The sequence below is a fragment of the Pseudophryne corroboree genome, unplaced genomic scaffold (genome assembly GCF_028390025.1).
Source record: "Pseudophryne corroboree isolate aPseCor3 unplaced genomic scaffold, aPseCor3.hap2 scaffold_1624, whole genome shotgun sequence".
NCBI classification, from domain to species: Eukaryota; Metazoa; Chordata; class Amphibia; order Anura; family Myobatrachidae; genus Pseudophryne; species Pseudophryne corroboree.
Window position 1 is genome coordinate 7,980 of NW_026968259.1, and position 13,129 is coordinate 21,108.

The window sequence follows — 13,129 nt, forward strand, 5'->3', positions numbered from 1 at the left end:
TGAAATGAGGATGCATCTTGCTGCCTTTCCAATGAAGCAAGTTTAATTTAGTAATAGGTGAAAAACCATCCCTACAAAGGTGTTAATCAGAGACTTGGCTTTGTGGACACTTTTCAGAGAACAAATTTGTTAGCATAAAAATAAAGCCAGAAAATGAAGAGCTGTTTAATCACTCAATTGGATTTGTTTTGCCAGCATATTTTTTTTCTCTGCAACCCACTGCTAAATTGTGCTTCCTAGCTGTTTTTTATAAAATCACTGAATCAAATCTAACTCTGATTACATCAAAGAAGGCCAGGTACCCTACACAATAAGAGGGGGTTTGAAATTTTGACTTGTCTACTTAAATATCACCAAAATCTGATCACAAGGTCAATTACGTTCCTGGGTGGGATTGAACCACCAACCTTTTGGTTATTAGCCTTACACACTAACCAATTGCACCACAGAGACACATTGCAAGAAGTACATACTGACAAAGGCTAATAAGCATTCATCAAGAACGTTTCCTAGAAAAACTTTAAAAAGTCAATAATCTGGAGAGTTTTTGTAAGATGTTTCTTCCATCAACCAACAAAGAAACACATTGGTACTTTCCCATGATAAGTGAGTGCTTCAGGATCTCTTGCACTTACATGTGCAGCAGAGTACTGCAATGGAAGCATGCTGGGCCCATAACCCAGAGATAGGCAGATTGAAACTATCCTCTGCTATATGCATTTTTTTTTGTTAATTAAAGTAATCCAAAACTGGGATTGATATTTTGTCTCTTTTATTTTTACTTAAAGTACAATAACTTTTACCATTTTAATTTGTTTTAATAGTATATTGACAGTATTGTTTTCTTTCAAAAATCCACTTCATTTTCTTTACCCTATTATTAAAATGGTAATTGACAAAAACAAACTACATTGTCACCAGAAGAGCAATACAAAATGTACAAGTGATATATTAAATTCATCTTTCCAGCATGAATTTCAATGATGCATTGGGTCAACAATTTTGTGAGAAACATCTTCACCCTTAAATAAAGATTTTCTTAATTCCTTACCTGTGTGCTAATTAGATATCACCTTGTTTTCACATTAAACAGACTTCCACATGAGAAAGCAGCAAGGATGCAGTGGCGTTAATGTTTCCTGGTGTCAACTTGTATTATTTCAGTAGACATTGAAATGAGGATGCATCTTGCTGCCTTTCCAATGAAGCAAGTTTAATTTAGTAATAGGTGAAAAACCATCCTTACAAAGGTGTTAATCAGAGACTTGGCTTTGTGGACACTTTTCAGAGAACAAATTTGTTAGCATAAAAATAAAGCCAGAAAATGAAGAGCTGTTTAATCACTCAATTGGATTTTTCTGCCAGCATATTTTTTTTCTCTGCAACCCACTGCTAAATTGTGCTTCCTAGCTGTTTTTATAAAATCACTGAATCAAATCTAACTCTGATTACATCAGAGAAGGCCAGGTACCCTACACAATAAGAGGGGGTTTGAAATTTTGACTTGTCTACTTAAATATCACCAAAATCTGACCACAAGGTCAATTACGTCCCTGGGTAGGATTGAACCACCAACCTTTTGGTTAATAGCCGAACACACTAACCGATTGCGCCACAGAGACACTTTGTGAAAAGTTCATACTGACAAAGGCTAATAAGCATACATCTAGAACGTTTCCTAGAAAAACATTAAAAAATCAATAATCTGGAGAGTTTTTGTAAGATGTTTCTTCCATCAACCAACAAATAAACACATTGGTACTTTCCCATGATGAGTGAGTGCTTCAGGATCTCTTGCACTTACATGTGCAGCAGAGTACTGCAATGGAAGCATGCTGGACCCATAACCCAGAGGTAGGCAGATTGAAACTATTCTTTGCTATATGCATTTTTTTTTGTTAATTTAAGTAATCAAAACTGGGATTGATATTTTTGCTCTTTTATTTTTACTTAAAGTACAATAACTTTTACCATTTTAATTTGTTTTAATAGTATATTGACAGTATAGTTTTCTTTCAAAAATCCACTTAATTTTCTTTACCCTATTATTAAAATGGTAATTGACAAAAAAAACTACATTGTCACCAGAAGAGCAATACAAAATGTACAAGTGATATATTAAAATCATCTTTCCAGCTTGAATTTCAATGATGCATTGGGGCAACAATTTTGTGAGAAACATCTTCACCCTTAAATAAAGATTTTCGTAATTCCTTACCTGTGTGCTAATTAGATATCACCTTGTTTTCACATTAAACAGACTTCCACATGAGAAAGCAGCAAGGATGCAGTGGCGTTAATGTTTCCTGGTTTCAACCTGTATTATTTCAGTAGACATTGAAATGAGGATGCATCTTGCTGCCTTTCCAATGAAGCAAGTTTAATTTAGTAATAGGTGAAAAACCATCCCTACAAAGGTGTTAATCAGAGACTTGGCTTTGTGGACATTTTTCAGAGAACAAATTTGTTAGCATAAAAATAAAGCCAGAAAATGAAGAGCTGTTTAATCACGCAATTTGATTTTTTTGCCAGCATATTTCTTTTTCTCTGCAACCCACTGCTAAATTGTGCTTCCTAGATGTTTTTATAAAATCACTGAATCAAATCTAACTCTGATTACATCTGAGAAGGCCAGGTACCCTACACAATAACAGGGGGTATGAAATTTGACTTGTCTACTTAAAGATCACCAAAATCTGATAACAAGGTCAATTACGTCCCTGGGTGGGATTGAACCACCAACCTTTTGGTTAATAGCCGTACACACTAACTGATTGCGCCACAGATACACTTTGCAAAAGTACATACTGACAAATGCTAATAAGCATTCATCTAAAACGTTTCCTAGAAAAACTTAAAAAAGTCAATAATCTGGAGAGTTTTTGTAAGATGTTTCTTCTATCAACCAACGAAGAAACACATTGGTACTTTCCCATGATGAGTGAGTGCTTCAGGATCTCTTGCACTTACATGTGCAGCAGAGTACAGCAATGGAAGCATGCTGGGCCCATAACCCAGAGGTAGGCAGATTGAAACTATCCTCTGCTATATGCATTTTTTTTTGTTAATTAAAGTAATCCAAAACTGGGATTGATATTTTGGCTCTTTTATTTTTACTTAAAGTACAATAACTTTTACCATTTTAATTTGTTTTAATAGTATATTGACAGTATTGTTTTCTTTCAAAAATCCACTTCATTTTCTTTACCCTATTATTAAAATGGTAATTGACAAAAACAAACTACATTGTCACCAGAAGAGCAATACAAAATGTACAAGTGATATATTAAATTCATCTTTCCAGCATGAATTTCAATGATGCATTGGGTCAACAATTTTGTGAGAAACATCTTCACCCTTAAATAAAGATTTTCTTAATTCCTTACCCGTGTGCTAATTAGATATCACCTTGTTTTCACAGTAAACAGACTTCCACATGAGAAAGCAGCAAGGATGCAGTGGCGTTAATGTTTCCTGGTGTCAACTTGTATTATTTCAGTAGACATTGAAATGAGGATGCATCTTGCTGCCTTTCCAATGAAGCAAGTTTAATTTAGTAATAGGTGAAAAACCATCCTTACAAAGGTGTTAATCAGAGACTTGGCTTTGTGCACACTTTTCAGAGAACAAATTTGTTAGCATAAAAATAAAGCCAGAAAATGAAGAGCTGTTTAATCACTCAATTGGATTTTTCTGCCAGCATATTTTTTTTCTCTGCAACCCACTGCTAAATTGTGCTTCCTAGCTGTTTTTTATAAAATCACTGAATCAAATCTAACTCTGATTACATCAGAGAAGGCCAGGTACCCTACACAATAAGAGGGGGTTTGAAATTTGACTTGTCTACTTAAATATCACCAAAATCTGACCACAAGGTCAATTACGTCCCTGGGTGGGATTGAACCACCAACCTTTTGGTTAATAGCCGAACACACTAACCGATTGCGCCACAGAGACACTTTGCGAAAAGTATATACTGACAAAGGCTAATAAGTATACATCTAGAACGTTTCCTAGAAAAACATTAAAAAATCAATAATCTGGAGAGTTTTTGTAAGATGTTTCTTCCATCAACCAACAAATAAACACATTGGTACTTTCCCATGATGAGTGAGTGCTTCAGGATCTCTTGCACTTACATGTGCAGCAGAGTACTGCAATGGAAGCATGCTGGACCCATAACCCAGAGGTAGGCAGATTGAAACTATTCTTTGCTATATGCATTTTTTTTTGTTAATTTAAGTAATCAAAACTGGGATTGATATTTTTGCTCTTTTATTTTTACTTAAAGTACAATAACTTTTACCATTTTAATTTGTTTTAATAGTATATTGACAGTATTGTTTTCTTTCAAAAATCCACTTCATTTTCTTTACCCTATTATTAAAATGGTAATTGACAAAAAAAACTACATTGTCACCAGAAGAGCAATACAAAATGTACAAGTGATATATTAAAATCATCTTTCCAGCTTGAATTTCAATGATGCATTGGGGCAACAATTTTGTGAGAAACATCTTCACCCTTAAATAAAGATTTTCGTAATTCCTTACCTGTGTGCTAATTAGATATCACCTTGTTTTCACATTAAACAGACTTCCACATGAGAAAGCAGCAAGGATGCAGTGGCGTTAATGTTTCCTGGTTTCAACCTGTATTATTTCAGTAGACATTGAAATGAGGATGCATCTTGCTGCCTTTCCAATGAAGCAAGTTTAATTTAGTAATAGGTGAAAAACCATCCATACAAAGGTGTTAATCAGAGACTTGGCTTTGTGGACACTTTTCAGAGAACAAATTTGTTAGCATAAAAATAAAGCCAGAAAATGAAGAGCTGTTTAATCACGCAATTTGATTTTTTTGCCAGCATATTTCTTTTTCTCTGCAACCCACTGCTAAATTGTGCTTCCTAGCTGTTTTTATAAAATCAATGAATCAAATCTAACTCTGATTACATCAGAGAAGGCCAGGTACCCTACACCATAAGAGGGGGTTTGAAATTTTGACTTGTCTACTGAAAGATCACCAAAATCTGATAACAAGATCAATTACATCTCTGGGTGGGATTGAACCACCAACCTTTTAGTTAATAGCCGTACACACTAACTGATTGCGCCACAGAGACACTTTGCGAAAGTGCATACTGACAAAGGCTAATAAACATTCATCTAAAACGTTTCCTAGAAAAACTTTAAAAAGTCAATAATCTGGAGAGTTTTTGTAAGATGTTTCTTCCATCAACCAACGAAGAAACACATTGGTACTTTCCCATGATGAGTGAGTGCTTCAGGATCTCTTGCACTTACATGTGCAGCAGAGTACAGCAATGGAAGCATGCTGGGCTCATAACCCAGAGGTAGGCAGATTGAAACTATCCTCTGCTGTATGCTTTTTTTTTTTAATTTAAGTAATCCAAAACTGGGATTGATATTTTGGCTCTTTTATTTTTACTTAAAGTACAATAACTTTTACCATTTTAATTTGTTTTGATAGTATATTGACAGTATTGTTTTCTTTCAAAAATCCACTTAATTTTCTTTACCCTATTATTAAAATGGTAATTGACAAAAACAAACTACATTGTCACCAGAAGAGCAATACAAAATGTACAAGTGATATATTAAAATCATCTTTCCAGCTTGAATTTCAATGATGCATTAGGGCAACGATTTTGTGAGAAACATCTTCACCCTTAAATAAAGATTTTCTTAATTCCTTACCTGTGTGATAATTAGATATCACCTTGTTTTCGCATTAAACAGACTTCCACATGAGAAAGCAGCAAGGATGCAGTGGCGTTAATGTTTCCTGGTGTCAACTTGTATTATTTCAGTAGACATTGAAATGAGGATGCATCTTGCTGCCTTTCCAATGAAGCAAGTTTAATTTAGTAATAGGTGAAAAACCATCCTTACAAAGGTGTTAATCAGAGACTTGGCTTTGTGGACACTTTTCAGAGAACAAATTTGTTAGCATAAAAATAAAGCCAGAAAATGAAGAGCTGTTTAATCACTCAATTGGATTTTTCTGCCAGCATATTTTTTTTCTCTGCAAACCACTGCTAAATTGTGCTTCCTAGCTGTTTTTATAAAATCAATGAATCAAATCTAACTCTGATTACATCAGAGAAGGCCAGGTACCCTACACAATAAGATGGGGTTTGAAATTTTGACTTGTCTACTTAAATATCACCAAAATCTGATCACAAGGTCAATTACGTCCCTGGGTGGGATTGAACCACCAACCTTTTGGTTAATAGCCTTACACACTAACCAATTGCGCCACAGAGACACTTTGCAAAAGTACATACTGACAAAGGCTAATAAGCAATCATCTAGAACGTTTCCTAGAAAAACTTTAAAAAGTCAATAATCTGGAGAGTTTTTGTAAGATGTTTCTTCCATCAACCAATGAAGAAACACATTGGTACTTTCCCATGATGAGTGAGTGCTTCAGGATCTCTTGCACTTACATGTGCAGCAGAGTACTGCAATGGAAGCATGCTGGGCTCATAACCCAGAGGTAGGCAGATTGAAATTATCCTTTGCTATATGCATTTTTTTTGTTAAAGTAATCCAAAACTGGGATTGATATTTTTGCTCTTTTATTTTTACTTAAAGTACAATAACTTTTACCATTTTAATTTGTTTTAATAGTATATTGACAGTATTGTTTTCTTTCAAAAATCCACTTAATTTTCTTTACCCTATTATTAAAATGGTAATTGACAAAAACAAACTACATTGTCACCAGAAGAGCAATACAAAATGTACAAGTGATATATTAAAATCATCTTTCCAGCTTGAATTTCAATGATGCATTGGGGCAACGATTTTGTGAGAAACATCTTCACCCTTAAATAAAGATTTTCTTAATTCCTTACCTGTGTGCTAATTAGATATCACCTTGTTTTCACATTAAACAGACTTCCACATGAGAAAGCAGCAAGGATGCAGTGGCGTTAATGTTTCCTGGTGTCAACCTGTATTATTTCAGTAGACATTGAAATGAGGATGCATCTTGCTGCCTTTCCAATGAAGCAAGTTTAATTTAGTAATAGGTGAAAAACCATCCCTACAAAGGTGTTAATCAGAGACTTGGCTTTGTGGACATTTTTCAGAGAACAAATTTGTTAGCATAAAAATAAAGCCAGAAAATGAAGAGCTGTTTAATCACGCAATTTGATTTTTTTGCCAGCATATTTCTTTTTCTCTGCAACCCACTGCTAAATTGTGCTTCCTAGATGTTTTTATAAAATCACTGAATCAAATCTAACTCTGATTACATCTGAGAAGGCCAGGTACCCTACACAATAACAGGGGGTATGAAATTTGACTTGTCTACTTAAAGATCACCAAAATCTGATAACAAGGTCAATTACGTCCCTGGGTGGGATTGAACCACCAACCTTTTGGTTAATAGCCGTACACACTAACTGATTGCGCCACAGATACACTTTGCAAAAGTACATACTGACAAATGCTAATAAGCATTCATCTAAAACGTTTCCTAGAAAAACTTAAAAAAGTCAATAATCTGGAGAGTTTTTGTAAGATGTTTCTTCTATCAACCAACGAAGAAACACATTGGTACTTTCCCATGATGAGTGAGTGCTTCAGGATCTCTTGCACTTACATGTGCAGCAGAGTACAGCAATGGAAGCATGCTGGGCCCATAACCCAGAGGTAGGCAGATTGAAACTATCCTCTGCTATATGCATTTTTTTTTGTTAATTAAAGTAATCCAAAACTGGGATTGATATTTTGGCTCTTTTATTTTTACTTAAAGTACAATAACTTTTACCATTTTAATTTGTTTTAATAGTATATTGACAGTATTGTTTTCTTTCAAAAATCCACTTCATTTTCTTTACCCTATTATTAAAATGGTAATTGACAAAAACAAACTACATTGTCACCAGAAGAGCAATACAAAATGTACAAGTGATATATTAAATTCATCTTTCCAGCATGAATTTCAATGATGCATTGGGTCAACAATTTTGTGAGAAACATCTTCACCCTTAAATAAAGATTTTCTTAATTCCTTACCCGTGTGCTAATTAGATATCACCTTGTTTTCACAGTAAACAGACTTCCACATGAGAAAGCAGCAAGGATGCAGTGGCGTTAATGTTTCCTGGTGTCAACTTGTATTATTTCAGTAGACATTGAAATGAGGATGCATCTTGCTGCCTTTCCAATGAAGCAAGTTTAATTTAGTAATAGGTGAAAAACCATCCTTACAAAGGTGTTAATCAGAGACTTGGCTTTGTGCACACTTTTCAGAGAACAAATTTGTTAGCATAAAAATAAAGCCAGAAAATGAAGAGCTGTTTAATCACTCAATTGGATTTTTCTGCCAGCATATTTTTTTTCTCTGCAACCCACTGCTAAATTGTGCTTCCTAGCTGTTTTTTATAAAATCACTGAATCAAATCTAACTCTGATTACATCAGAGAAGGCCAGGTACCCTACACAATAAGAGGGGGTTTGAAATTTGACTTGTCTACTTAAATATCACCAAAATCTGACCACAAGGTCAATTACGTCCCTGGGTGGGATTGAACCACCAACCTTTTGGTTAATAGCCGAACACACTAACCGATTGCGCCACAGAGACACTTTGCGAAAAGTACATACTGACAAAGGCTAATAAGTATACATCTAGAACGTTTCCTAGAAAAACATTAAAAAATCAATAATCTGGAGAGTTTTTGTAAGATGTTTCTTCCATCAACCAACAAATAAACACATTGGTACTTTCCCATGATGAGTGAGTGCTTCAGGATCTCTTGCACTTACATGTGCAGCAGAGTACTGCAATGGAAGCATGCTGGACCCATAACCCAGAGGTAGGCAGATTGAAACTATTCTTTGCTATATGCATTTTTTTTTGTTAATTTAAGTAATCAAAACTGGGATTGATATTTTTGCTCTTTTATTTTTACTTAAAGTACAATAACTTTTACCATTTTAATTTGTTTTAATAGTATATTGACAGTATTGTTTTCTTTCAAAAATCCACTTCATTTTCTTTACCCTATTATTAAAATGGTAATTGACAAAAAAAACTACATTGTCACCAGAAGAGCAATACAAAATGTACAAGTGATATATTAAAATCATCTTTCCAGCTTGAATTTCAATGATGCATTGGGGCAACAATTTTGTGAGAAACATCTTCACCCTTAAATAAAGATTTTCGTAATTCCTTACCTGTGTGCTAATTAGATATCACCTTGTTTTCACATTAAACAGACTTCCACATGAGAAAGCAGCAAGGATGCAGTGGCGTTAATGTTTCCTGGTTTCAACCTGTATTATTTCAGTAGACATTGAAATGAGGATGCATCTTGCTGCCTTTCCAATGAAGCAAGTTTAATTTAGTAATAGGTGAAAAACCATCCATACAAAGGTGTTAATCAGAGACTTGGCTTTGTGGACACTTTTCAGAGAACAAATTTGTTAGCATAAAAATAAAGCCAGAAAATGAAGAGCTGTTTAATCACGCAATTTGATTTTTTTGCCAGCATATTTCTTTTTCTCTGCAACCCACTGCTAAATTGTGCTTCCTAGCTGTTTTTATAAAATCAATGAATCAAATCTAACTCTGATTACATCAGAGAAGGCCAGGTACCCTACACCATAAGAGGGGGTTTGAAATTTTGACTTGTCTACTGAAAGATCACCAAAATCTGATAACAAGATCAATTACATCTCTGGGTGGGATTGAACCACCAACCTTTTAGTTAATAGCCGTACACACTAACTGATTGCGCCACAGAGACACTTTGCGAAAGTGCATACTGACAAAGGCTAATAAACATTCATCTAAAACGTTTCCTAGAAAAACTTTAAAAAGTCAATAATCTGGAGAGTTTTTGTAAGATGTTTCTTCCATCAACCAACGAAGAAACACATTGGTACTTTCCCATGATGAGTGAGTGCTTCAGGATCTCTTGCACTTACATGTGCAGCAGAGTACAGCAATGGAAGCATGCTGGGCTCATAACCCAGAGGTAGGCAGATTGAAACTATCCTCTGCTGTATGCTTTTTTTTTTTAATTTAAGTAATCCAAAACTGGGATTGATATTTTGGCTCTTTTATTTTTACTTAAAGTACAATAACTTTTACCATTTTAATTTGTTTTGATAGTATATTGACAGTATTGTTTTCTTTCAAAAATCCACTTAATTTTCTTTACCCTATTATTAAAATGGTAATTGACAAAAACAAACTACATTGTCACCAGAAGAGCAATACAAAATGTACAAGTGATATATTAAAATCATCTTTCCAGCTTGAATTTCAATGATGCATTAGGGCAACGATTTTGTGAGAAACATCTTCACCCTTAAATAAAGATTTTCTTAATTCCTTACCTGTGTGATAATTAGATATCACCTTGTTTTCGCATTAAACAGACTTCCACATGAGAAAGCAGCAAGGATGCAGTGGCGTTAATGTTTCCTGGTGTCAACTTGTATTATTTCAGTAGACATTGAAATGAGGATGCATCTTGCTGCCTTTCCAATGAAGCAAGTTTAATTTAGTAATAGGTGAAAAACCATCCTTACAAAGGTGTTAATCAGAGACTTGGCTTTGTGGACACTTTTCAGAGAACAAATTTGTTAGCATAAAAATAAAGCCAGAAAATGAAGAGCTGTTTAATCACTCAATTGGATTTTTCTGCCAGCATATTTTTTTTCTCTGCAAACCACTGCTAAATTGTGCTTCCTAGCTGTTTTTATAAAATCAATGAATCAAATCTAACTCTGATTACATCAGAGAAGGCCAGGTACCCTACACAATAAGATGGGGTTTGAAATTTTGACTTGTCTACTTAAATATCACCAAAATCTGATCACAAGGTCAATTACGTCCCTGGGTGGGATTGAACCACCAACCTTTTGGTTAATAGCCTTACACACTAACCAATTGCGCCACAGAGACACTTTGCAAAAGTACATACTGACAAAGGCTAATAAGCAATCATCTAGAACGTTTCCTAGAAAAACTTTAAAAAGTCAATAATCTGGAGAGTTTTTGTAAGATGTTTCTTCCATCAACCAATGAAGAAACACATTGGTACTTTCCCATGATGAGTGAGTGCTTCAGGATCTCTTGCACTTACATGTGCAGCAGAGTACTGCAATGGAAGCATGCTGGGCTCATAACCCAGAGGTAGGCAGATTGAAATTATCCTTTGCTATATGCATTTTTTTTGTTAAAGTAATCCAAAACTGGGATTGATATTTTTGCTCTTTTATTTTTACTTAAAGTACAATAACTTTTACCATTTTAATTTGTTTTAATAGTATATTGACAGTATTGTTTTCTTTCAAAAATCCACTTAATTTTCTTTACCCTATTATTAAAATGGTAATTGACAAAAACAAACTACATTGTCACCAGAAGAGCAATACAAAATGTACAAGTGATATATTAAAATCATCTTTCCAGCTTGAATTTCAATGATGCATTGGGGCAACGATTTTGTGAGAAACATCTTCACCCTTAAATAAAGATTTTCTTAATTCCTTACCTGTGTGCTAATTAGATATCACCTTGTTTTCACATTAAACAGACTTCCACATGAGAAAGCAGCAAGGATGCAGTGGCGTTAATGTTTCCTGGTGTCAACCTGTATTATTTCAGTAGACATTGAAATGAGGATGCATCTTGCTGCCTTTCCAATGAAGCAAGTTTAATTTAGTAATAGGTGAAAAACCATCCTTACAAAGGTGTTAATCAGAGACTTGGCTTTGTGGACACTTTTCAGAGAACAAATTTGTTAGCATAAAAATAAAGCCAGAAAATGAAGATCTGTTTAATCACTCAATTGGATTTTTCTGCCAGCATATTTTTTTTCTCTGCAAACCACTGCTAAATTGTGCTTCCTAGCTGTTTTTATAAAATCAATGAATCAAATCTAACTCTGATTACATCAGAGAAGGCCAGGTACCCTACACAATAAGATGGGGTTTGAAATTTTGACTTGTCTACTTAAATATCACCAAAATCTGATCACAAGGTCAATTACGTCCCTGGGTGGGATTGAACCACCAACCTTTTGGTTAATAGCCTTACACACTAACCAATTGCGCCACAGAGACACTTTGCAAAAGTACATACTGACAAAGGCTAATAAGCATTCATCTAGAACGTTTCCTAGAAAAACTTTAAAAAGTCAATAATCTGGAGAGTTTTTGTAAGATGTTTCTTCCATCAACCAATGAAGAAACACATTGGTACTTTCCCATGATGAGTGAGTGCTTCAGGATCTCTTGCACTTACATGTGCAGCAGAGTACTGCAATAGAAGCATGCTGGGCCCATAACCCAGAGGTAGGCAGATTGAAACTATCCTTTGCTATATGCATTTTTTTTGTTAATTAAAGTAATCCAAAACTGGGATTGATATTTTGGCTCTTTTATTTTTACTTAAAGTACAATAACTTTTACCATTTTAATTTGTTTTGATAGTATATTGACAGTATTGTTTTCTTTCAAAAATCCACTTAATTTTCTTTACCCTATTATTAAAATGGTAATTGACAAAAACAAACTACATTGTCACCAGAAGAGCAATACAAAATGTACAAGTGATATATTAAAATCATCTTTCCAGCTTGAATTTCAATGATGCATTGGGGCAACGATTTTGTGAGAAACATCTTCACCCTTAAATAAAGATTTTCTTAATTCCTTACCTGTGTGCTAATTAGATATCACCTTGTTTTCACATTAAACAGACTTCCACATGAGAAAGCAGCAAGGATGCAGTGGCGTTAATGTTTCCTGGTGTCAACCTGTATTATATCAGTAGACATTGAAATGAGGATGCATCTTGCTGCCTTTCCAATGAAGCAAGTTTAATTTAGTAATAGGTGAAAAACCATCCCTACAAAGGTGTTAATCAGAGACTTGGCTTTGTGGACACTTTTCAGAGAACAAATTTGTTAGCATAAAAATAAAGCCAGAAAATGAAGAGCTGTTTAATCACTCAATTGTATTTTTTTGCCAGCATATTTTTTTTATCTGCAACCCACTGCTAAATTGTGCTTCCTAGCTGTTTTTTATAAAATCACTGAATCAAATCTAACTCTGATTACATCAGAGAAGGC